This window comes from Podarcis raffonei, chromosome 5 (genome assembly GCF_027172205.1).
Source record: "Podarcis raffonei isolate rPodRaf1 chromosome 5, rPodRaf1.pri, whole genome shotgun sequence".
NCBI classification, from domain to species: domain Eukaryota; kingdom Metazoa; phylum Chordata; class Lepidosauria; order Squamata; family Lacertidae; genus Podarcis; species Podarcis raffonei.
The window spans coordinates 18,517,501-18,545,176 of record NC_070606.1 but is presented as its reverse complement, the minus strand read 5'-3'; the positions used below and the strand labels follow the sequence as shown (position 1 = coordinate 18,545,176).

The 27,676-nt window shown below is 41.1% G+C and overlaps 1 protein-coding gene and 1 long non-coding RNA gene across 4 annotated transcripts in view; one reads left to right on the top strand and one right to left on the bottom strand.

The window, feature by feature from the left end:
- The window catches only part of LRMDA (leucine rich melanocyte differentiation associated), a 738,096-nt gene that overhangs the window by 373,306 nt on the left and 337,114 nt on the right, over positions 1 to 27,676 (bottom strand). The window lies entirely within an intron of this gene.
- The window catches only part of LOC128413742 (uncharacterized), a 12,704-nt gene continuing 2,861 nt past the window's right edge, over positions 17,834 to 27,676 (top strand). Inside the window, exons 1-2 of the long non-coding RNA XR_008330427.1 lie at positions 17,834 to 18,036; positions 20,748 to 20,786. This is a non-coding gene — a long non-coding RNA (uncharacterized LOC128413742). The remainder of the gene's footprint in view (positions 18,037 to 20,747; positions 20,787 to 27,676) is intronic.

The following is a 27,676-nucleotide window of genomic DNA, read 5'->3' as shown; positions in this document are numbered from 1 at the left end:
CAAATATCCTAAATACATTGACTGAAAGGTGGCATGAACATTGTACATTACTAGTTTAACTATTTGCATACTGTACCCATGTGCTATGCTGGAGAGACAAAGTAAGAAGTGGACCCACTTCACTGGCTTCTCCTTTCCCTGAACTATTTCCATCCAGGCTGGTCATCATATGAATTTTATCAATGGGGACCAGAGTTACTGCCAAAGTATTCTTGTTTTCCTCTTCCAGCCCCAGCCCCTTTTGCTCTTGTGTCATGTCTTTTAGACTGTAAGTTTGAGGGCAGGGTTAGGGTTTGTTTTACTTTACACCATCCTGTTCTATGCTGATCTGTGCATTTGTCTGGGTGCCTTTTCAGCTGAGGAGCAGGGTAAGAAGATTGTAAAGAAAGAAAGAAAATTAGTCAAGACAACATAAAAACACAACAAGGAGCGTATGCACCTTCAGGTCTCACTCTCACATTTTTATAGGGTACATGCAACACAGGGGCACCTATATCCCAAACATATAAAGTAGCCCATAGTAACAACAGCCATACTCAACACCGGACAGGAATGGACTTTACAACTAGGATGCCAGAGAGAAATGAGGATTTAAAATCCTTATAGGATTAAAGATACCTGTACAATATTGTTCCAAGAAATGTCAACAAATTCCTCCCTATATATTAGGATGAAACAAACCATGACATTCTGGCTGTAAACCTGAAAAAAGGAGGCAGAGGAACAACTGAAATAAACACTAAGATTATCACTGATACTTCTAAAACCGAAAAGTCACAGATTAGTCCAGGCAAAGTCCATTATTTTAGACATTTAGATCTGTAAGTTGACAGAGCTACTACTTATGCAAGAAGCAATAGAGGTTACTGCCTTAAAAAAAAAGACTTCACACATTCCCTAATTAATTCAAGAAAGACTTCGAGTTTTAGATAATATTATTCCTTTTATCACTTGCCATCCAGCACTTGGTATAATGTCAACACTTACATCTTTTTTTCCCCTCACCAAAATGATTTTAAAAACATTTTTTATCCTAAAATGTTCACCTCGATTTAAAAAAAAATTATCTCAAAGATAAGAGATTTCTTTCCATTTCAGTCCCACAACAAGGAGAATGTCAGCACAGCTTTTTTGACAGACAAATTATTGAATCAAAGAAAGAATATGCCATTAAACCCACAGGTTAGGAAGTGTCAGGAATGGCTTAAAGAGATATTCCATTTATCTTCAAAACATGCACGGAATGTCACTAATGTGTGTTTATCATGTATAATCAGACAAAGAAAATATCGAAATAAAGTACTCCTGCATACAATAGAAGTCTCCTTCCATCTCTCAAGATATCAGTGCTATTCAAATAGAATAATAATGATGAAACCCTTTTTTCTTGAAAATGGAAATCAAGCGAAATGTAGATAGAAATGATTTTCTGTAGTTGATGTACATTTCTAAAAGTGCATTAACAGGAAATCCAGAACTTTTTAGGTCAATTATATTGTCAGCATTGTCAATGCCACTGAAATGAATACCTAAGCAGCACATATTCCTGCTGGAGCAGAGACAGAGAGTGAAATCCTGTATTCTTTTATACTAGGAAGAAGGAAGGCACAGATGGATTTAAAGGGCTACTTGGTTATACAGCTGTCCTGTTCAAGCAAAAATTGCTCCAAACAATATTCAGTGCTACTCCAAGTTGCATCGAAAACAGAAGCAGCAACATTTTAAAGAATCATTTGTATTTTTTTATTATGATTTCTCCCAATTCTCAGTTAAATGTTTAGATCCAGTTGGAGGAAGCACTTTTACTCCTTATTTATTACACCTCTTTTCCATCCTTTCTACATGGAGGACTTTGTACATGGTTCTTCTCCACCACTGTTACCCATGTTGTCACAACAATCCACTGAAAGGTTAAACTAAAAAATGACTAACCTTAGGTCACCCAGGCTGCATTCAGACTGGGGTTTTTTTTGTGAAGGTTTTTACTTGTTATAATCTTACAATCTGCCCCGGTTACCAGTGTTCATGTCACAGTGCAGTAACATGTTGTTTTATGGAACTGTGTCTTTTTTATCAATATACCGCCATGTCATACTAAATATCAAATGGTGAGAAAGAATGTTATGCTGGTAGACCACCCCAAATTTCATCAATGCGATTTTCTGAGTTAACAGGGTTGCAAATGGATTGTTGGGGAGGAAAATTAACAGCTGAGCAGGAGTTTGGAATCTCAGTCTCTCAAATCCACATCTAATACGCTAGAGCAGGGGTCGTCAACCTTCTTATACCTACCACCCACTAATGAATCTTTCTTGATGGTAAAATTTCTTTATCGCCCACCAGTGCTCGATGTAAGGAGGATTCAGCTTGTGCCGTAGAACCCCCTACCGCCCACCTAGAATCCTGAAACGACCATTAGTGGGTGGTAGGGACCAGGTTGACAACCCTTGCTCTAGAGCATGGGTAGGCAAACTAAGGCCCGGGGGCCGGATCTGGCCCAATTGCCTTCTAAATCCAGCCTGCAGAAGGTCTGGGAATCAGCGTGTTTTTACATGAGTAGAATGTGTCCTTTTATATAAAATGCATCTCTGGGTTATTTGTGGGGCATAGGAATTTGTTCTTCTTCTTCTTTTTCAAAATACAGTCCGGCCCCCCACCAAGGTCTGAGAGACAGTGGACCGGCCCCCTGCTGAAAACGTTTGCTGACCCCTGCTCTAGAGTGAAGATCCACAAGTGGGGTGAGAACATAGCCCTTAACAATAAGTGGATTGTATCAGAGGTGTGTATGGAATGTATGGAAGTGAGAGCTGGACCATAAAGAAGGCTGATCGCCGAAGAATTGATGCTTTTGAATTATGGTGCTGGAGGAGACTCTTGAGAGTCCTATGGACTGCAAGAAGATCAAACCTATCCATTCTTAAGGAAATTAGCCCTGAGTGCTCACTGGAAGGACAGATCCTGAAGCTGAGACTCCAGTACTTTGGCCACCTCATAAGAAGAGAAGACTCCCTGGAAAAGACCCTGATGTTGGGAAAGATGGAGGGCGCAAGGAGAAGGGGACGACAGAGGACGAGATGGTTGGACAGTGTTCTTGAAGCTACCAGCATGAGTTTGACCAAACTGCGGGAGGCAGTGGAAGACAGGAGTGCCTGGCGTGCTCTGGTCCATGGGGTCACGAAGAGTCGGAGACGACTAAATGACTAAACAACAACAACAATCAGAGGTGTGTGTCACCATCCTTTCCCTGTTTAGCACCCTTGCTACACAGAAGATGAAGAGGGAAATTACTAGATGCAAAGGAGGGCAGGGCTTTATCATTGTGCAGATGGGAGAATTTCAACAGGGGGAGATTTTCTCATCCCTTGCTTGCTGAAATGGTCTACACAACTATTTAAATCACAGGTGCCCCTGCTGTGTTTGTTCATCTTAGAAAGAAAATGAGGAAAATGGGCATAATGTATTAAGCAATTTAAATGGGGCTGCACATTGTAAGTTAGGATGAAAGCAGGTCCAGGGTTTGTTGAGTCTGAACTACTGCATTGCGAACATATTTGGAAGTCAATCATATCCCAAATGTTCTCCTAATCAATACACCAAAAGATGTTCGTTGTTACTAGTGAGATGTAGATAAAGGTATTATTTACTCATCTGATTTCTCTTGCTTATTCCACCTACATAACATATGCACTCTCACATGAGCATAGTGACACACAGGGCCATCAAAAATAAAAACCTCTGCAACATATAGTTGTAACACATGGTTTTTGTTGGTTTTTTTTTTGCTGTGCAGCCATTGTGCTTAAAACCACAACTGTGCATCTTGTATGTTGCTTAAAACTTAACAAAGGTCCCATGATGCTACATATGTATAAAGCACTAGCCAAACTGAAACTCAGGAAAGGCACTGTTACCTGACAGATCCTTAGTCCATGCGGGTGTCATTGTGGTCTAAACCACTGAGCCTCCTGAGCCTGACAATCTGAAGATTGGCAGTCCGAATCCCCATAACGGGTTGAGCTCCCATTGCTCTGTTCCATCTTCTGCCGTCCTAGCAGTTTGAAAGCACACCACCACAAGTAGATAAATGGGTGCCACTGCAGCGGGAAGGTAAATGGTGTTTCCATGTGTTCTGGTTTCCGTCACAGTGTCCCGTTGCATCAGTAGCGATTTAGTCATGCTGGCCACATGACCCAGAAAGCTTTCTGCAGACAAATGCCGGTTCCCTTTACCTGAAGCAAGATGAACACCACATCCCATAGTTGCCTTTGACTGAACTTGCCTGTCCAGAGGTCCTATACCTTTTACCTTAGTGCATGGAGATGTATTCACCTTGCTTTCTTTGATAATTCCCCATAGCTCATAACATGGCAATGTTTCCTTCACCCCATGACACAGAATCAGCAGACATTTTTTGAGATGAGGAGCACTCTAAAGTATCAGTAGCCTCCCAAGTAGGGGAGGCATATAGAGAGATGAGGCATGGGTGTGGAAGGTCTCAGTTCTCTGCACCTGCTGCAGGTGGAAAGTGTGAAGTTTGTGTGGATTTTGCATGTTTCTGTTGTAGAACATGTACACACAGCAGAGAGCCCAGATGTGTGTCAGGTTTACACAGTAATGAAATAGGCTCACGTACACTCATAAGTCTGACATAATATTGTGACCTAGTTCTCACTGATGTGGCAGACCTAGGTCTCAGCTTTTTTACTTTAGAATGCAGTTGACGACTGAGGTAACTGCACACACTGCAATACCCCTCTGCCCCACTCTGCTTCACACAGAAAACTACATGTCAGAGGATATGCTAGGCTGGAACATCTAGCCTAGCATCTAGAAGAGGCATCCCCAAACTCAGACCTCCAGCTGTTTTGGGACCACAACTCCCATCATCCCTAGCTAACAGGACCAGTGGTCAGGGATGATGGGAGTTGTAGTCCCAAAACAGCTGGAGGGCCGAGTTTGGGGATGCCTGATCTAGAACAACTCATCACCCTATGGGGTACTTGTAGTTTCCTTCATGGAAATGATATTTGTCTAAGGAACTGATTTTGGGTAAAATATACCAAACTTTGCCTTGTGAGAGACTGTCTCCCAACTTCCAATAAAATTGTTGAGATACTAGTGTGGTAAAACTATGTGATGTGATACAGAAGTTTAAGATGACCAAATATTACTGTTTCTCAAAGTAAGTCATTCAAGAAAGAATCCCATGCTGTTCTCCCACCCACAACCACCCCAGTAATCGGTCTCTCCCAAGCCAAGCTCACACCAAAGCTCATGTTAAACAAATCATTTGGCAAATCAGTATGTCTATATTCATTTTTCTGACTTTCCCTACAGTTTACAAATCTAAATAATATCTTACTATTATATGCCCTTGCTATAGCAAGCCATAGTGTTAATGTTTATTATATTAAACACAAAATTAATAGAGAGAGTTTGGAGAATACTTAACTCCTTCACTGGCAACTTAAAGAGAGAGAAAATACCAGGAGAGGAGGAAAAAATTGGACACCAGAAAAGTAAATAAAAATATATCTAAAGAGGTATAATGCAGCATTTCAGCACTTTGCCTCTTGAAAATTTAAATGAATGCTCCTTGAGAGCAAACTACAAAATGCTAACCTTGAAGTGTTGAGTGGCAGAAGGAATTATGGGTTATTGTACTGTCAAAATGCCAGACAGCTGTATGTTGAGTTACTGTGTTATTTAGACAATCAGAAACTTGGAAGCTAATGTGACTTTTTTCCTTCTGTGTGAAAGCGCCTGACATGCGTCATGATAATTTCTAAAGGGACAAAATGTGAGGTAAAAGGGGGGAGGGAACAGGGGGAAAACACCCAGTGCCTTTTTGAAGCAGCTTATAGGTAGAATAGGTCTGCCAGCAAAACTGATGTGTGTTATGTCATTAATATTTCAAATGGTCCCCAGATAGCAGAACAGGACTTTCCTATGAGGTCATAAAAGCCTTAAGATCATATGAGTAAGCTCATAAAATTATGGTAGAGGATCTAAAGGCTTTTATTTATGAGTCAGAGATGAACACCTGCAGGACATGAAACCCACTTGCTTGTTGGTCTGAGGGTAAAAGACCTGGAAACTAGTTTAACATAGTGGTGGGGAAACTGAGCCAGTGGTACAGCTGGATAATTTTAGACTCTGGACTTAACAGACTTATGCTCTCTCCCTTTGTAGATGGCAATCTATATCACTTCATGATATGCATTGAGCTAGTTCTGTAATGTTGGAGCAACTCCTGACTGTGCTGCTTAGTGGAGACCTGGACTTCTGACCCCAAATAAGAACATGAGAATAGCCTGCTGGATCAGGCCTGTTGCCCATCTAGTCCAGCATCCTGTTCTCACATGGCCAACCAGAAGCCTGTGGGAAATCAGTGAGCAGAACATGAGCACAAGAACTAGTAGCCATCTCTGCCATGTACCTGTCTATTCCTCTTTTAAAGCCATCCACGTTGATGTCCATCTCTGCCTCCTGCCTACCCAGCACTATTGGACTAGGATGCAAACCAGGAAGCTCCCAGTTCAAAACTTCCCTCTAACACACACTCCCCGAGTAGCCTCTGGCAAACAATTTGGAAGATTCCTGATGTAATGTATGTGAAGCACTCAGAAACTAAAATATGTGGTAAGTACTATGATAATACTACACAGGATTGCCTGTGCTCGGTTAAAAATAAAATATTTCCCCAATCCTCGACATTCGTCCACAGTTCCAGAAAAATTCAGTTCCAGATATAATCTATATAATTTATTGCATTTACATCTCTCCACCTCCTTCTCCTTCTTCTTCTTGGAGCTAATGATGGCATACATGGTTCTCCTGCCCCTCATTGAATCGCCACAACAACCCTGTGAGTTAGTCTAGGGTGAGAGGCATTGACTGCCCCAAGGTCACCCAGTGTGTTTCATGGTTGCATGGAGATTTGAACTTAGTGTCCCAGGTCCTAGTCAGACATTTTAACCACAATGCCTCATCAATGATCATTCAGTTGAGAGGTTTACATACTGGAGAATTCTTCTTCCAAAGCTGGTATTTGCTTGGAGGGGAATTTCTCACTGGTACCAAAAGCATCCTATGCGTATTTCCAGTGAGCATATGGTGCCACCAGCAGCCCTGTATCTAATAGGGAAGTTCACACTTCCCAGGGAAATCAGTATCCAAAACATTAATACATGTGCCCTTTCTGCCCCTCTTACTTTACAGCCATGTATGACATCCTTATTAAAAAGATGTGAATTGCTTCCACCAAAAAGTTAATTTCATTTTTGATGCAGGCAATCCATTTTGAGTACTGAATTCATGGGTACCTGATTCACCTATGATCACCTTAAAAAATAAAATAAAGATTGTGTGTTTGTGTATGTGTGTGAAAGCATGAGTTGGTCACCTCTGTGATTATCCCTGACATATGATGTGGGTTCCAGACTATATATCGCATCAGCCCCAGCTAGCTTTGCCAGTGGTCAGGGATGATGGAAGGGGTGGTCCAGTAACATCTGGCGAGAACCTTGTTGGCTACCCCTGTCATAAGTGATGCTATTTGGCAAGCCCCTCTACCCACACTCAGCAACCACAAGCCAATTTTGAATCAGCACATCCCCATAGGTCCATTGCGGGTGTGCACAAAAAGCTGTTTGAAATTTCTGATTCAGGAAGCTCTGAATATGTAACCCCCCCCCAACAAAACTCCACACTTGAAGCCACCATGTTCAGGATTCTGAAAATTGCATTCATAATCTTTGACTGCAAGCACAAAGTAAACCCCTGAATTGCTCCATTATCTCCATTTTGAAAAACAAGTTTCAAGGTCAAACTGGTTTCCTGAAGTCCATTTCATCCTCAAGTTACACTACAATGCAACAATCGGGGAAAGACAGAATTAATAACATGTGAACATTAAAACCTGGTGATTTCTGCCCCTCCAGAAGTATTTAACAATCATAAAAATATGTTGAGGTGTGAACCTCAGTTGAATTAAAGCTAACATTTCAGAAAAAGACATTTCAATTATGGTTGGCTCTGGTTAAGGGGTTTAAATGAGGGATGCCTTGTCTTTTCCTTTTTCCAGCTTATTAATTTTTATTTTTATTTGACAGTTAACCTAATGCTAAGATAATACTGTGTAACTTTAATGCTGAAAATTGATATACAGCTATAGGCCAAGCCAAGCTTTGTGATGGATGGGCTCTACCTTTGCACAAGAAGCCATACAATTTGATTACCATTGTTCATATTGAACCCAGGTGATGAATATTCTAAAGATTAATATTTGACTTAATAAATGCTTTTTTTGTTCCAATAAGTACAGTCTTGCTTTCTAAGTCAAAGATAGCCAACCAAGCTAAAAAAAAAAAAAGGAAAAGGAAAAAAAGAAACCCTGGGACATCCCATTTGGCCTAATTCCATCTGTGGCATTTGCCTCCTAGGATGGGTCAATGAAAGGGTTAAAATGGGTGTGATGTGATTGGCCAGTGAGAATGCAAGGGGGGAGTAAAAGATAGAGTGGGAGGTTTTGAAAGTCAGTTGAGGTTTGGGAGTTGGGAGTTGAGGTTTGTCACTTGGGAGTTGAGGCTTGGGTGTTGGAGAAGGAAGAGGGAGGCTTAGGAGTGGGTTGGTAGAGTTGTGTTGTGAGAGAGTGAGAGGAATTGTTAGGTGGAGTCAGATAGACAGTTGGGAATAGTTCAGTTTGAAGTTGTTAGGAACAAAGATTAGGAGACTGACAAGAGAAAAATAAACCGAAACCATACGCTTGTTCCTGCATTTGAATATAAACTTGATTATTTGTTTATGTTAACAACTGTCTGGACTCCGTGTGTCCCGGTGAGAAGCGGGGTGGTGGCAGCGAAGAAACCAGTCACAGTGGTGGCACAGGGTCAATAGACCGTGAAACGTCCGGGGGCCCTGTGTGATTGCCACACCATCCTTCTCCCTTCTCCAGTATTTTGCCCCATTTTAACCAACCTATACATTCCTCTTTTTTCACATCTTTCCTACCACCCCCCCAAACTTTGCTACCAATAATATACATTGTGGATTGTCTCTTATGTGGACAATCACTTCTGTGATCCAAGGACCCTTAGCTATTTCAACACAGAAAATGTAGACTCTCCCTGACTTCCCAGAGAACACCAGTTTCTCAACAGCAATATACTGAACACACGGTTCATTGCATCAGGTTATTTAGTCTTTATTATCTATACAAATATTCTTAATCATTTCCCCTCATACCCAGACTGCTTATTTCTTATTTATAGCTATAAATAAAAAAGCTGGTAAGATCATATTTTACCGACAGTTGTTCCAACGGCACCAGACCCTTTCCAACATTACGAATCAGCATTCCTCTATTTCTATGCATGCTTTATTATAAAAGGGGTTTACCATAAATACTGGAGTTTGAATTCCACCCAAGTAATGCATTAATAGATACTAAACCATTAATAATTCTTGTACTTTTTTTCATAAATGGGCAAAGTCCAATAAATAAACGATAGCTCTTACATGTCAGAGCAGGGTTAACAAGTACCAAGGAGATTTCAAAGACAAACTACTTCCAGGGCCTGCCAGAATGAGAGATTCATAATGATGCCACAAATTCCAGGGGCCCATTTTTTACTGCCCACTGTGGCAAGTATCTGAAATTAAATGCTAAGCAGAAATTTGTCCCCGAGTTCTGACATGCAGTAGTTAAGGGTAAACAATCTCCAAAATTAAAAACAGATTCTTGATAATAAATCCCAGCGTGTATATCTTCATAACAGACAACTCTCCCTGTAAATCAAGAGCCTAATCCATCGCCACAGAAGCCCTTTTTTCATATTAGACCCGATGATTCACCTGAAATATTTCATCTGCTCCACGCCTTAATGAATGTTCACAATTAATTCCAATAGGGGGGAAATATTTTACAAAATATTCCAAAGGAGATGACAGTATCTGGCATAGCTGTCATATAAGAAGCTTCAATCTAAGGGGACAGAATACTGATTTTTTTTTAATCTAAAAAAACACACAGGGTTTTTGCCTAGGTTACTCCAGTATGAGGTGGCCAAGTGCTGACTGGAATGCACTCTCTCAATTCAGACTGCAGGTGGCAATCAGTTTTGAAAGCTTCTGTATTTTAAAATGCTCCCTGAATGCAGAAAAAGAAGAAGAGGTGACAATGGACTGGGACAGAATCTTTCCCCTTGATGTGCTCACGTTCTGTTTGTGGGGAGCTTTTTATATGGAAGAATGTTCAAAACTGGAACCTCCTACCTGTGGCCTGAAGTGGTGCACTCATTCTTATCTCCGTTACCTGCAGGAGGAGGCCAGGTCTCACCAAAAGTATGGACAATTTCTGGAGAAAACCCCTGAAGTCATACATGCCACCACAGGGCAGCCACAGACATTTGTTCATCAGCCTGCCCCATTCTGTTAAACAGGATGAAGAGTCTTTTTTCTTTCTTTCTGGCCTCAAAATGTATTGGACCAGATGCCCAGTGTCCGCCAAGAGTAAAAGGGAAGATCAAGGACTAGAATAGAATGAGGATATTGGCAGAAGGAGTGGCATGTTCACTGGACTGTTAAGTGTAGTGCAAGTGTTGACGTTTTATGTTTCAGTCTATACAAAATATATATATATTATTTTTTTGCAGTCGATGGAGAGCAGATGAAGCCTGGATTCTGTTGTGTCTGTCAGCTCCTTCCTGGAGCATCTCTGCTTGGCGGTGGAAACTATGGACCTGTTGTTGGGTTTTTTTTGGGGGGGGGTTATTATTATTAAAGATTTTATTGTTTTACAGAAGTTTGTGTAATGTCTCTCGTATTTTTTCCATGTAACATTTTTACAAATCAGTTTCATTTGTTGAGACATTAGGGGGGAGGGAAAGGGGGAAAGATGGGTGGGGGATGGGGTCCGGTGGCGATGTTTCTATTTTGCTTAATGTATGTAGTGTTTGGTGTCAGCTCGTGCAGGTTCTCTGCTGTTCATTTGTGTTTCTTTGGTGGTGAGAGAGGTTGGGGTTGGCCTAGGGTGTGGTTGTTTGTTTGTGATTGGCTGTGGTGATCTTTGTTTTTGTGTGTGAGTGGGGTGGGTGGGTATTTTGGATCAGGTTAGCCATATTGATTTGTATGCTGTTGGTGGATTTTTGTCATTGTCTTGTTGGGCTGTGTGTGTGATAAAGGGGAGCCATACCGAGGTAAAGGCGTATTCTTCTGTTTGTCCCCGTGTCAGTTTATTGGTTAATTTTTCTAATCGGGCTGTTTCCTATACTATTTGGTACCATTGGTCCATACTTACTCCTGACAGGTCTCTCCAGTGTCTGCTTATGGTGTTTCTGGCTGCTGAAAGTAGGTGGGTTATGAGTGCTTTGTGGTGTAAATGGGTGAAGAGTCTTATTTTAACTTGAAAATTGTGCACAAGCAGGAAAAGTGCCGGGCGCTGTGTTGGCTCTCCAACCATACCTCCATGCTCTCTGTCACTTTTCTCCCAGCTTGGGTCACTTCCAGCACTGATGCCAGGCACAGCAAAACAAGTGCTTAGTTGGAACACAGTGAGATAAAGCATAACAACATTCATTCATTCATTCATTCATTCATTCAGTTAATTAATTAATTTGTATACCACCCTTCATCTAAAGATCTCAGGGCAGTTAACAGCATAAAAAGACAAAATACATAATCAAAGCATATATAAGGGCATAAGAACAGCCTGCTGTATCAAGCTAATGGGCCACCCACTCAATTAGCCTGTTTTCACATTGGCCAGCCTGATGCCTGTAGGAAACCATGAAGCAGGAAGACCCAAGCACAAGAGAAGTCTCTCCTCCTGCAGTTCCCAGCAACTGGTATTCTGAAGAATACTGCCTCTAACAATGGAGGCAGAAGCCATGGTCAAGAGCAACTGAATATGACTTGCTGTTGGCAGGGTCACCTCTACATTCATGGTCAACAATAGAACATGATGGGCCACCTCCATCCGTTCTTTACTCTGGATGTTCAACAAAGCCACCCATTCAAGTTGTGTCTGCATGGTTGTGACATCGAGTATTGAGGTCCATGTGGGTTGGGAGAGCAGGTTAAGTGAAGAGGGGGCATTTTAGAACCTGTATTAGAGCTTTTCCCTAGGGAAAGAAAAGTCAAATATGCTCTTTTGCCTGTGTAAGAGCTTGTGCAACTGTTTGGTCCGGTAGAAGCACTAGAACTATGAATCCTTCCTATTCCAACATTGCATGAACTCTTCCACAATTATTTATACTATTCTGTATCGTTCTGACTATCCTGCTCAGAGTTCTTTGGATTCAATCTCAGAACAAGAGCAAGATGACCAAGAATTCAGTGCAATGGATGGACAGCAGCTTACTGCACAGGTGCCTGTTTCCTGAGCCACATCCAAGAAAGCTCCCCCAGGAGGCAGTGATGGCCACCAACCTGGATGGCTTTAAAAGAGGATGAGACAAATTCCTGGAGGAGAGGATTATCAACAGATACTAGCCATGATGACTATGCTCTACTTCCACAGTCGAGGCAGTCGTGTTTCCAAGTACCAGTTGCTGGAAGCCATGGGAAGGGAGAGTGCTCTTGTGCTCATATTCTGCTTGCTGGTTTCCAATAGACACCTGGTTGGCCAATGTGAGAAGAGGATGCTTCACTAGATGCCTATTGGCCTAATCCAGCCAGCTATTCTTATGTTCTTGTGTCTAAACTGAATTCACTTCTTAGCCGGAGTCTGGATCATGACAGGGGTAGTTGGTTTTTGTGCACTGCACATTTCCCTAATGGTGAAAACATTGTGGTGTTTATCAGTGCACTTGGCCACCCCAAAGTATGAGCAAGAGCTTAAACCAAAAATCACATGAATTAAAAACTCAACATTTAAATGTGTGTGTGTGTGTATGAGAAACATTGTAAGATTACTCACAAAACGTGAATTTGAAGATCCTTTCAAATGCATACATCATAAGGTTTCATTTCATGAATTTGAAGTTTTTGTGTTAGTTATCAGCTGGCCAAATTTAGCATTTTACATCCTTTGTGTCTGCTCAAATATGTATGCAAAGAAGGTATCAGTGAGAAGGGGGAGAAGTTAATATTAAGAATTAAAAAACTGTTATTGGAACCCTTTTTTAAGTACACAGCTATTCTATACACTGGACACAATCCTGTCAAGGTAAAAATTTAACATCCCATTGGTTTCAATGAAATAGATTTCAGCACATACTTAACATTTTCATTATATAAATGGAACTTTAAAATGCTCATGTTTGGGTAGATTTCTCTCTCTCTCTCTCTCTCTCTCTCTCTCTGTGTGTGTGTGTGTGTGTGTTTGTTTGTTTAAGTGGACAAGCGAAAAAGAAATTGTATTCTGCAGGTTTAATATTGCTCCCTAAGAAAGACTCTTGCTGTGTAGCGGGTTAAAAATCTCAATAAATGCATTTATAGCGTAGGAGCAATATTTTATATGAACGCTACACTTTCAAGTAATGACAAATACAACTGGAACATGAAGAACAATCTTGTCTCGGGCTCCTTAACAGATAATGACTTCAAGGTCATTCCATTAGTGATCACGGCAGCTTTTAAATGAAACACATATAACCCTAATCCAATTAATGAAAGTATCCTACATTTCTTATACATGCTAATCTTGAATGAATGCTTAAACCTTGGTCATTCACCAGAGCATGCATTATAAGTCAAAATGAGAGGAGCACAATAACATTAGAAGCAAGGCAGAAGGGATGGGGAGGTGAAAGGGAAAATGTGCTTAGCATTTTTAAGCTGCTTTCAGTTCCTTTGGTACCCCCATTTTGTGGATTTGTTTCAAACTTAAAATCAAATTTTAAAACATTGTAAAAGTAAATTAGAAAGAACACTTTCGCTAGAAACCAAGTAGCTCCTTTTTTCTTTTTCTTTTTGTCACTTCTACTAAACATATACCGTATTTTTCGCCCCATAGGACGCACCGGCCCATAGGACGCACCACGTTTTTTTGGGGGGAAATAAAGAAAAAAATTTTTATTCCCCCCCCCCGGCGCTTGTGGGGCAGGCAGCGGGGAGAAGCGCTCTTCTCCCCACAGCCCGCCTTCAGACCAGGTCCGGGGACAGCGGGAAGACGCGCTGCACCTCCCAGCTGTCCTCGGAGCTTGTGGGGCAGGCAGCGGGGAGAAGCGCTCTTCTCCCCACCGCCCGCCTTCAGATCAGGTCCGGGGACAGCGGGAAGACGCGCTGCGCCTCCCAGCTGTCCCCGGAGCTTGCGGGGCAGGCAGCGGGGAAAAGCGCTTTTCTCCCCGCCGCCCACCTTCAGATCAGGTCCGGGGATAGCGGGAAGACGCGCTGCACCTCCCAGCTGTCCCCGGAGCATGTGGGGCAGGCAGCGGGGAGAAGCGCTCTTCTCCCCACCGCCCACCTTCAGATCAGGTCCGGGGACAGCGGGAAGACGCGCTGCGCCTCCCAGCTGTCCCCGGAGCTTGTGGGGCAGGCAGCGGGGTCTCCCCGCCGTCAGCCTCCAAACCACTTCGGGAGACAGTGGGATGGCGGCGTTCCACCTCCCTCTGTCCCCCGACCTTGTGGGGCTGGCGCTGGGGCTCTCCTGAAGCCTGGAGAGCAAGAGGGGTCGGTGCGCACTGACCCCTCTCGCTCTCCAGGCTTCAGCGAAAGCCTGCATTCACCCCATAGGACGCACACACATTTCCCCTTCATTTTTGGAGGTTTTGTTGTAAACTAAATATACTGTTATGTTTTTTAAGCTCTTGGGATTGTTCGTTTTGCCTCTAGACTGAACGTACTGGTAATCTGCAAATCACTTCATAAATAGCAGTTTCCCCAAACATTTCAAAACAAAACATTTCCATTTTGCATTCTTAATTATAGCGAAAGCTTAATATTTAGAACCAAAGGACTCAGTTGCCAAGAAAGAGTTCTCTGTTTTCTTCCTTGGTATCTGTGGGAGGAGAAAGAAGCAGAACATTTTGGGGAAACGCTTGTTTGTACAGCACAAGATGTGGTGAAGGCCACTAGCTTAGATGACTCTAAAAATGGATTAGACAAACTTATGGAGGAAAAGCCTACTAATGCCTTCGTGTCATTTCAGGACCAGTAATGGAACAGTTAATGTTCTGCTCTGTAACTTGTCTGGTATGGTTTAGTATCACAAGGTGAGTGCTCTGGATTGTTCTTTTTTGCTTGGCTTCTAGATAGCTGAGCCTTCCTAGTATAGTTGTCTATGTTTGAGTCTATGTGACTGTTCACCTGTGAGTAGGACCTATGGGGACATGGAAGCCTGACTATCCCACTGACTAGTTGATGGCTATATACTACCTTCATATTTAGACGGTATATGCCAGTGAAGGTCCGAGCTACTGCCTTCTTGCCCTGTAGGGTCAAAAATGCAGGAGAGGGGAGGAGCTTATCCTTCAAAAACATGAAGAAGGGGAGACAGGATGGGACAGAGAGTAACTTTTGTGGCATTAGTCTCTATTCATGTGTTGTTGTTGCTTTTCTTATAGGCTAAATGAGGAATGTCACACTAGAATGCTACAATAGAATGGTTTCAACAATCAATCTATTCTCCCAGGGAACTCTGGGAATTGTAGCTGTGAGGGGAATAGGGAATTTCCAAACCATTCTCAACACTTTTAACAAATGACGGATCCCAGGATTCATCGGCCTGATCCAGCAGGCTCTTCTTGGGTTTTTATGATAACCTAGTCACCAGTGTTTTGGCCGGGAATGGGAGCATAGTCCCTCAATTAAGCTTTTTGGGAAGGAGGGAGTCACTATAGTACCCAACTATAGGGAAGGGAGAGAATATGTGCCCCAAATTATTTGAGGACCAGCTGCATCTTCTTACTTCACTCATTTCAAGGCACCTTGATTTTTTCTTGTTCCCTCTATATCTTTTCCTCAACTTTTCTTGTCTCTACCTTCCTTCTTTCTCTGTTATTTCCCCTTCTCCTCTTCCTTCCTGTCCTGCCTGCCTCACTCTTTCAATTCTCATTTCCCCTTCCCTTTCTCCTGTTCTCATTCAGTTACAAAAAAAGTTCAGAGAAGGGGCAGTCTGTTGGCTGCTTGTGTAGTATTGGGGAAGGGGGGAATCTTAAAATAAACCATGGCAGACTGTACATTCCTATAGTTTAGCAATTTACTGTTTGTCTACAAAATCCTACCAGCATTAGGCTGAAGGTTCATGTAAGCAGCACTCTTGTCATTTAGGTCCCTGGGACACGTACAAGATTTGTGCCAAATCTACCTCTCTGTAACAAGCAATGCTCATCATAAAAATGCAACAGCTGTTCCCCTAAGGAGACCTACTTTGACAGTGGGCACTGCTGCATGTCTTCACAATTCGATCGCTAGCTGGCCTTCTGGGTGGGATGAATGCCAAGTGGCAGCCTGTGGCCAACAGTGTACACACATTAGCAATTCATCTATAGCAAATTATCATTGAATTAGGATAAACAGTAAGCACCACAAAGGGATAAAACAGTACCTACTCTAGTTAGTCAGAGCTCCTCATCTCCCCCCTATGCACATCCACGTCCTTCCTCCACATAGAAGGCAAACCTCTCAAATGGAAGGGTGAGCTAACTCTTTTGGAGTAGCACATCAATTTCTGCCTGGGCAAAAAAATTAAAAATTATGCTGAAACGTTTCCCTTACACACAGCCTCCTATATTTCTTACTTAGACCTTCAAGGTATGCAACACAGAGCATTCTCACAAATGTAGGGCCTTGTGGAAGTGACAGTATGATGAAATGAACAGACGGAAACTGAGAGCAAGACTGGTTATGAAAAATCACTCGCTGGCCTACCATCTTCATTTTATTTAATTTCAGTGCTGGGCTAGTGCACATTTTAAAACATTAGGGGAAGCAGTAACCAAATACAAAAGGAAAACACAACCGCACACTGCAGAAGGGGAGGCGCATGCCTAGGACTGGATAATGTATTGAACGAGGCAGGAACAAGTAACACTCCTTGCTTTGTGGGCACGCTGCCTAGTTTAAACTGGTTAATAGGCCAGACTAAACACACAAGTACACACTTTGGCAGGCTCATACCCATCCTTTCTGCCTGCTCTTGTCACACTCAGGCACACAAGTCCACTTGTTTCAACGATGATGCCTTCTGATGTGTGGGGCAAACTCAAACCCAAGCTTCATTTTTAGCAGCAGTGTTTAGTTTTTACTTAAAGCTTTTTACTACTAATAATTTTGTGCTTTCTCACTGCGTTTTGACATTAGTCTAAACCATAGTTTTAGTATATCAATTTTTTAAAGCACTGTAAAGAAATAATAATAATAATAATAATAATAATAATAATAATAATAATAATTTATTATTTATACCCCGCCCATCTGGCTGGGCCTCCCCAGCCACTCTGGGCGGCTTCCATAAAAACCAAAAATACAGTAATATCTAATATGACATGATCAAGACTAGGCGAGTCTTGGGCTTAATTTCAACTCCCCTCTCCTATGATGCAGACAAACTGTGGCTATTGACCACTATGGTTTCTTTGAAACTAGCCAGCTTGAAACCAACTCTCCTTTGAAGAAGGGTGGGATATGAATGCGTACAGTTAAGAAATTAAAAAATCAGCAAATAGCAATGTTGTGTAAGAGAACGGTATCAGTTGGAGGTGGTTTTACCTAAGTGAAAGCTAATCCCAAATGGTAAGTTTCTGTTCAGTTCTTAATACAAAATAATCCTTCTCACAAAAAATCATCAGGTGAAAGCAGGCTAAAAATGTCAAATAAATAAATACCCACTATTAAGCCTATGTATACTCTGTGCCATAGCAGTTGAGTTATGTGATTTGTATGATTCATGAATATTAAGCAATTTTGCATATAGCTTACTCCTTTTGCATGATAATATACTCTGCTTCTTCCACCTAAACACACAATAGTGCGACATTGTGGAACAGGGCTGGCCTGCCACCAAAGCAGTCCCTGGGCTGGGTGTTCTCGTAACACACCTCTTCCTCCAGCTGGAAAGACTCAGAATGACCCTGCCTGCCAGATTGACCAAAGGTAGGTGGGCTGGTGGGTGGGCTCACTCTGGGGGGGCGAACCTGACTGGGTCCCCAGGAGGTCTTCATTCAGGTCTGCTCCCCAGGGATAAAAGTGGGTGTCCTCTGGACAGGGAACCACAGATCTATTTTGGATCTCCCACCCCCCGCCCTATTGCTGGTTTTTAATCACCCACTTCAGTAGGTAGGTTGGATCTGACCTTGCTATGGACAGTTTTCGTATTCGGTGTCAGGGACGAAGTTTCCTGGCAGGTCTATAGACAGACCTGGGGGATTTCACCTACCTCGTAGCAATCGTCACAACTTTGTTGAAGAAGGCATTGGGTGAAACCTAGTCATGTTCAGAGCAGAGGCTGTAAGCCTCTGCCTGCTTCAAAGAATGGTATATCCTGTTAAAGGGATCCATGAAGAGGTGTTTCTGTCTGGACGCCCAGGTGGGGCAAGAGCCATAGCGCTCCTCCACACTCCTCGAGAGGTGGCTTCTATTTGATGTATGTCATAGGACCTCCTTGACACTGGTTCAACCCCTTGGTTGATCATCTAGCAAATGGGCTGGTTGATATTGGTTGACCCAATGCCTATGGCAAGCCCCTTACATCTGTAATCAATAAAGCTGTGGCCTAATTCAAACCATATAATGTTGCCATGAGTGGTCTTTTGGATGGCGGTACCCTGCACGGCAGTGGTCTCACAGCATCTGGGCATGCATCCTGCCCCTGTCCACAGCAAATCTTATTCAGTTGCTCTTGACCATGGCTTCTGTGATCCCATCAGGCATTTCCTACATATTTTGTAACTATAATGCTATTCCCAGTACCAAATCCTGTGCTTGCAAGGAATGACAAGCTGCATAGACGGACCATTATATTTTAATGTTTGGTTTCAATTAAATATAAAATGTAGTGGTGTCAAAAAAATTCTGGAAGAGTTTTCATCAGAAAAGTTTTTCTATTGTGCTCTTTTGGGCCTCGTGTTTCCTGTTCATTCTTCCTATTATTTTGGATGATGCAAGTAAAGTGTCAAACTCTGGGCACCAAAGAGTTAACTAATTTTCCATGAGTTGGCAAATGTTCAGTCAAAACCTGGCCAACTGCCTGTTGTTTACTGAAGCTAAGGAAGAAGCATCTGCAACATTACCAAAAGCATATTGTAAAAGGCAACACATGCAAATTAAACCTCTTGAGCTATGAGTAAATTGCTGGGAAAATTTATAACTCATTTAATAAAACCTGAAGTAAATACATTGCCTTGGCTCCCAGGGAGAACAAAATATTTCCCATGATTCTCTTTTCTCCCCACCACTGGAAAAAAAATCCTGCAGCCAGACTGCTACAGTATTGAATTTATTATTAAACTAGTTTCATTGAAAGGAATTGTTCCTGCAATTGCATATTATTACAGAATATATACTTGAACTAGATTTAACGTGTGTGTGTGTGTGTGTGTGTGTGTGTGTGTGTGTGTGTAAAGTAAGATATGTTAGAATAATTCTTATGTGGTCCTGGGCAGACTTAATGCTTATCTGTGATCTTTTTTTTCCTTTTTTTTAAAACCATGGTTAAATGTTATACCTTAAAGCTTAAAGCATGATTCAGGATTGGCTATAAACTAGGATGTGAACCTAGGTGATTGTATAGCATAATTTTCATTAACTATGCTCAGTGTCATGAACAAACCCAAGGTTACCAAACCATATTTCATATGCCTCTCCAATCTCTCTTCTTGCTATGTGACAAGGTGGTGCACCTTAAACACAACTTTTGAGGCCAGGGTTTATCTCAGCAAACTAAACCATGGTTTCACAGTTACATCTGGGTTTGTAGCCAGATTTAAGGCAGCGAAACATGGCTGGCTTCAGGGCCACCTCCAAGTTTGGCAGTCCTTCAGTTCTCCACTCAGGTGGGTCACCCTACCCTAGGTTGATGGGCCCTCTTATTGTGGTAGTGGCAAGGACAGAGAGGGCTGTTATAGTGAAAGCAGCAAGTAGGTGCTGCACTTAGAAAAAAGCTGATATAGTCGGCAAATACGGTGTGTGACACCTGGCATTTTAATTCCCTCATGGTGCCTGTGAAGCTGCAACATAACATTGTTCTTGAGGTGCAATACATTAAAGACACTGAGATACTGTGAAGAAATAAAAATGGTGGGTGCCAGTCACATCCACCTAGTCTCCGGAGCTGGATAAAGGGAAAACCAGTGGCCACATAAGAAGAGAGCCAGGCTTGGGCAGAAACTGGTTTTGTTTTGTTTTGTTTTTGCTTAGGCCATAGTGTGAAATAGAAAATAGTAGCCCAAACACGAGTTTGTGGGGATTGTATTATTTTTTAATAGGAATTTAACTTAATAAAAGCAAATTATATCTATGAAAAAAGGATTTTTGGTTTGGGGTTTTTGGTCACACACGGCTATTGTTGCCAATATGGAAATTTCTGGAAGCCAGATATGAGTATTTATTATAGTTTCATGCTTAGTGTGTACAGAATGCTGAATGTTGTTGGAGCAGATCATAGTGGAAGTGAAATGGGGTGTGTGTGAAACCTGAATAGGAGTACTTTACAACGTTTGTTGCCAGCTTCACTTACTAGATTTAGATTTCTGTAACAGGTAGATATTTAAAAGAATATTAAAAAACTTCCTTCAAGAAAACTTTAACTCAAATTTCTCCGTTAAAGTTGTCTTTTATCTCCCTCTGTTACTTAAAATCTACTGGAGGAGAGGGAGAGAGGTTATCGCCCAGATGCAAAGGAAGAGGTAGGATGTCTATAACCCATAAAACATTTTGACTTCCTTAGTAGCAAATTATAATCTCTGAATTCTGATTCACTGAATCCTACATATACAAGTAAGGCAGAACATGATTCAGTCAAAGGTAAGTCTTGATAGTTATCAATTATTTCAATGGGAGCCTAAGAGCTGCTGCACACATCACATTTTTAAGTGTACATATAACTATATAATGCAAAAAGCTCTTTGAGATCTACTCAGAGAGACAGAAGCGTCTATAGCTCCTTGTTGAATTCACACTCAGTGGCAAGCATTAGCCTGCTGCCATCATCTGTGTTATAGCCAACAGGTGTATGCTTAAAAATTTCCCCACTCAATGGGTCTTAAAAGTGCTTCTGTAATGGGATTGTGCCATGTTTTTCAAATGTCACGTGTCAATAAGCACATAAGAGGCCTCTTATCTGTAGCACTGTTTTTCTTTAATCAATATAGTTCTGCACATAACATGTCTGAGATGCAACCAAAGCCATTTTCCAACAAAAGTTTGCACGTGATAGTAAAAATAGAAAATTATTATTTTAGACACAACGTTCAGCACCCTTTTCCTATTTCTCTTTTTTTGCCATCAATCACAACCATCGGAGTTCTGTGACTGATGTGTGCTGACTGACAACAGAAAGAAAAATTTTGAGGCGTTAGTGAAATGACAGAGCTGTCATGGCTGCCTCAAAAATGAGAAAGAATAGATAACACTTTAGAAGGGCGGGAGCGGGAAGTCAAAGACAGACAGCACTGAAGTCCTGTTAGCAGAAGTGTTCAAAGTACCATCTGCCCTATTCTGAGTGGTTTGGCCTATCTGGCTGACATGGTTAAAGGAAACCAGTTTTTAAAACCTGAAATACATGAATAAACAATGCAAGTCAAACTCTTTTGAACTCTTCTAAATGTGAGATTTTGTGACTTACGACTCACAGATTATTAGTGATGTTATTACTATTGTCTTTACTACTACTACTACTACTACAGTTTTACAGTGGTACCTCTGGATGTGAACGGGATCCGTTCCAGAGCCCCGTTCACATACTGAGTAGAACGTAACACGCGACTATGCATCTGCGGGTCGCGTTTCACCGTTTCCGCGCATGCGCATGACATCATTTTGAGCATCTGCGCATGCGCGAGCAGCGAAACCCGGAAGTGCTTAACCTGAAGCTACTTCAACCCAAGGTATGACTGTACTATTGTAGGGCTATATAAGTACAAGTAGGTGGGTTTGGGGACTGGCAACATAGAGTGAGTCAGGAAGAAAGGCTGAGGATCTTGGACAGAGCCAGCAGTTTTACATAACCAGATGGGAAATTAGTGTCCAGTTGTTCAGTCACTTGGCCTCTGCTGAGCTGGGGGCTGTAATATGACCCTATTGCCCTCTGTAGTAAGGGTGCTGAAGTGCAAAATAGAATGCGTGGGCCACTGTTTCTGGCCACAATGGAGTACATAGGATAGCATCTGCAAAGCTTGGCTGGAAACTACGCAGAGATTGCTGGTACTTTATACTCTACTGCCTATTCCTAGCTGCTGTTTTTTAATGCTTCAAAACTCTGCAAAATGCATTTGAACAACAACGGTGGGAGGTAGAAAATGTGTGCATAGGCCCCAGGCCATAATACCCCTGTGATTCCATCTTTAAAATATGTGTTTCCATCCAGTTGGAAGTGATGGTAAACCCTCCGCCACTTTCCATAGCGTAGGTCTCTCCCTCGACATTGTAAGAAGCAACAAAACAAACCAGAATTGTCAATATTGGTTTAATAATTTCTCCCTTTAAAAAAACAACAACATGCAGATGTTCTCTGTTAGGGATGAATTTTCTTTCATCTCCCAAGACAGCATAAAAGAAGCAGTCTTTTGGCTTCGCCCATAGGGCAAAGCATCTCCCCCAGTGGAACCCTGTTAGTAAAAATAAAGCAACTGAAACCCAGTCATAGAAATCAAATGGGAATGTTAAGCATAACAAATTGCAGTTTAAGTCCCAGCTCAAGTATTTTCCATAGAAACCTATGATAGATGCGTTTGTCAGACCAGGAAACCCCATCACAGCATGCAAAAATTCTCCTTTTTTGTTACAACCCACAAATTTCTACAGGATTGCTGATTGATGTAACCCTTGGATTAGAAATACACAACATGAAATAAAGTTCCCAGAGTGGAAAAAAGGAACTCCTTGATGAGACTGTTGAAAGAGCGATAAAAGCTTCACTCAAGGACTCCACTTTAGTATCAGATTGTGGGAAACTTTCATTTAAACAGCCCAATGGAGTCCATTAGCCATCAATCTGCAGGCACTAAATAAACCCTTAACACCTCTTCTTAGAAACTGCAACATAATCATCCCGCCATCCTGCTGGAGTTACTGACAAAAAGAGCTGTTGAAGATTGGAGAAAGTTTATGGGGAGGGGGGAATTTCCCTCCCAATACAACTGCCCACAATAAAACCATGCAATTTTATTTCTTCAACAGCCAGTTTAGTAGGCACAAAACAAAGATACCGTCACTTCAAACAAACAAGACAATAAAGAGAGAGAGGATTGTTTCGGGGGGGGGGGTCTGTCATTTCACAAGATTATGGACCTGATATTCAACCGGATAGGCCCTAGTACAACTTTGACTTGAAAACTGGAATTTGTTTTTAAACGTAGAGCTTGTCTACAAAGTGGCCTGATGAATGTACAGTGGTACCTCTGGTTATGTACTTAATTCGTTCTGGAGGTCCGTTCTTAACCTGAAACTGTTCTTAACCTGAAGCACCAATTTAGCTAATGGGGCCTCCCGCTGCTGCCACGCCGCCACCGTGCAATTTCTGTTCTCATCCTGAAGAAAAGTTCTTAACCCAAGGTACTATTTCTGGGTTAGCGGAGTCTGTAACCTGGAGCGTCTGTAACCAGAAGCATATGTAACCCGAGGTACCACTGTAATGCTAAACTATGGCTAACGTTATGCGCACAAGCCTTGTGGTTTGTGCATTCCCCTTTCGCTTTCTTCCTCCAGCATGGACACGGACACACACACACACACACACACAGAGAGAGAGAGAGAGAGAGAGAGAGAGAGTTTTTGTTTCCATTTTCAGTTAACTGAAGTTGTTATATCCAAATTCAGACAAACTGTGGTTAGTGTTAACTATGATGAGGGAAACAACTTCAACCTGTGATTTACAATATTGGCTCGTTTTCCTAAACCATAACATAATGTTAACATTAACCACAGTTCTTGGTTTGGATAAAACAACTAACTATGGTTAGTTGAAAACATAAGGGAAAGCTTTAAACCCCTCTCTTGTAGCTGTGCCATAGGAAGAGTGTGTGGGCATGCCTGAGGATTTCCCAGCCTCACACTCGTAGCACTAAACTGTGGTTTACTGTTACATCCAAACAGAGGGCTGCATTCAACCAACCCAGTGCACTGAAAGAAACCAGCACAATGACTCCTGCTGGCACAATGGGGCTTCCACCCCTTTTAACCTTGTATTCCAGTTTCAAATATTCTATTATTAAATGCACAATATGAAAGCGTACACCTAAAAATGTAAAGCACGAACCCTGCAGGTAGGTTTACAAACTATGGGATTATGTAGGTATTAAGTGCCACTGAAACTTAGAACTTGATGACAATAGCTTTATATTTTATTCCAACTGCCACAATTTTTAATCTTGTAAAAAAACCTACTCGTTACCTTCCCATGAGTTTGGGCATTTGTTCAATAATCCAGAATTAGACCAAGAAAAACTACTTATCACTAATTAATATGGAGTGGTTTAGAAGAGGTAACAGTGGAACAACTAAGCATTGGGAACTGAATAATATACTCATTCGCAACATATTTATGGTGGAAGCCATTAATGTCAGGAATATTTCACTCTTATTTATACACTTGTAATTTAGTTTTAATATGGGAGGCTATATTTTAATATGGAAGGCCCAAAAGCAGCCATTTGGGTTTCAAAAGAGTTATTAGATTAATAGAAAAGCAACTACAAGTGAAACTTAGAAGCCTGATGTAAAAAGGATAGATGAGAATAAATAGGTATTACTAACAGCAAGAAAGAAAATGAAGCTGAAAGATTCCTATAAGCAGGAAAATCTCTGACCTCTTTGAAACAAAAATGTTTTGAGGAAGGTGAAAAAACATAACAAAAAAATGTGAGCACAACTAGTTAAGTGACAAAAGAAGATGATATTTATAAGAGAGATAAACAGTGGAGGTGTAGAGGGGTAGCCAAGACACAAGGAGCCACAGAAGTTGCCTTCTAGAAGTATATAATGAATTGTATCAGACAAAGAAGCTGAATATCACATTTTCTTCTTCTTTAAGAGTGGCTCAGCAGGATAAAGCTACATCACATGCTCATTAATGTTCAGAAAGCACTGGATCTAACACAAATCTTCAACACAAACCAACACATACATTTTTGCCAAGATGGCTCCATAGCTAAGTATAATAATACTACTAATAATAAACATTTATATTTTAGTTCCATGATAGCTAAGATAGTTCAGCAGAATCTATGCCAAAAAGTATTTCCTCAGTCATGGGAAGAGGCCAAGAAAATGGCAATATGCAATGAAGGAAAAAATTTCCCAAACCCAATTCATAAAGACTCTCTGATAAATAGAACGGTTGAGGTGAAAGTGCATTGCCCCCTGAAAAAATTATCCTCACTCTGGCAATTAATTTGTGACTCCTTGTGAAACGAAGTGACAATGTTTACCCACTCAGAATATAGGCAGGAAGCATTGTCTTCAATTTGATTTGGTTACATTATCACACAGCCAAATCCGATTAATTATTTGGTTCTCTTTGGTGATATGATACAATGGTAGCTATATGATTCCTGGCAGGATTGTGTGGTCAGCAAGAGGAACCTTCTTTTAAAATAAATGGCACCAAAGCTGATACCAGGAGATGGAATGAAGTGTTGCAAAAATGTCTGATTGGAACTCTTTTGGAAGAAAACTTCTATGCTCAGAAGAGAAAATGTTTTCTTTTGTGTGCTTAGAAGTTTCCTTCCTTTTTCTTTCAAAGGAATATTTTCTCTAGTGCATTCAGTAGCTTCCTTCTCCCTGCAATTGGTGCCTTCCTGCTTTTTCTGTTTTTGGAGTTCTTCTCAGTGGCTGCTCCCAGACTTTGGCACTTCCTCCTAGAGAAGCTAGACTGGATCCTTCCTTCTTGTCCTTTTGCTGGCAAGTGAAGACTTTCTTGTTCCAACAGGCTTTTGGCACTGACTACTTTTAATGAAAGGGCTGGTGTTATGCTGTTTTTATTGTAATTATTGGTATGTATATGATATGATATGATAGCTTTAATGCTATCAATATTTAATTCTTTTTAATTATTATTTTCTATGTTTTTAATTTTTCTTATTTTTATCTGTAAGTTGCCTTGAGTCTCATCAAGAAAAATGTGTGTATGTATGTATGTATGTATGAATGAATAAATAAATAAAAACATCAGCAACAATAATTATATTTCAGGCTCCTCAAAACTCTTTTATGTGCCAAACATGTACACTCATGAAAATGCAAATCAAACTCTACTTTTGGTTCACTTTAAATGTTGCCAAGGCTTTTGATTGTGTAGGATGGCTATAGTTATTTAAATGATAAACAGTTCTTTAGAAATGGGCTTTTAAAATTGAACTAAACTGATTTTTGCTAACACAAAAGCCAGTCTAGCAACTAGTTTCCCCCATATGGAACGATTTAGGTGTGCAAGGCACAGGAATCCTTTATTTCAACTACGGCTCATTTTGGATACCATGCCAAACTATTCATGATTTGGATACCATGCCATTAGGGCACGGCAATTAGAAAAAACACCTACAACAGGGATTCAAACTGTAATTGAAGATGTTAAATTTGCTATATATGCTGATGACATAAAGTTATAATTACAAGACCAATCAATCGAGTAGCACAATTTCTGCAAATGATAGGGTAGTTCAGTCAAATTTCTAGCTGAATGACAAGTTAGTATCATAGTAATCCAGGCATAGGCAAACTCGGCCCTCCAGATGTTTTGGGACTGCAACTCCCATCATCCCTGACCACTGGTCCTGTTAGCTAGGGATGATGGGAGTTGTAGTCCCAAAACATCTGGAGGGCCAAGTTTGCCTATGCCTGAAGCAATCAATACCTCAAAAAGCAAAGTAACAGCTCAATATGGATTAAAATGGACAACTAAACCCATACAATTATTGGGAATAAACTCAGTTGTTAAAATTCAGGTATTTAAAATACAATTATAAAAATTCAGGTATTCAAAATAACAGTTATGAGTCTTTGGTAGAAGGAATTAAGAATGAAGTTTTTTCCATTTCTTAATGATTATTTAAAAAATGTAACTAATATAAGCTTTATTGTTTTGCATTCATTGCCATTCTAGCTTCCTTCTTTCTCTTACCACTTAATTACGCTAATATTAGTCCTGTGGGGAAACATTAAAATTTTAACAAAAACTAATCACCAATGTTAATTTGCACAAAAGAAAGGCCAAGGTTAGTTTTGGCACACCTAAATAAATAGCACAGTACAAATATGTTCAAAATTTGAAAATGCCAAACTCCAAGAGCATATTATTTATTTTAGGAACAGATGAAAGCAAAACTTATTTGAAAGCCAGATACACACACAGTCTCATGCCTCGTTCTCACTGATGTGCAAACATGTGAGAAGGCTATACCACCTCAGACTGAAGGTCAGGGCCAGCGTGAATTAATGTTCCTCCACACATTCCCATCTCCAGAAAAAAGGCACCACAAGATCCTGACATACTATTTTTCTGTTTTCATTTTGATAGCTTTCTAGAACTACTCAATAAAACTGATTGACAGAATGCTCAATCAAGATAGACAAGAGGGGT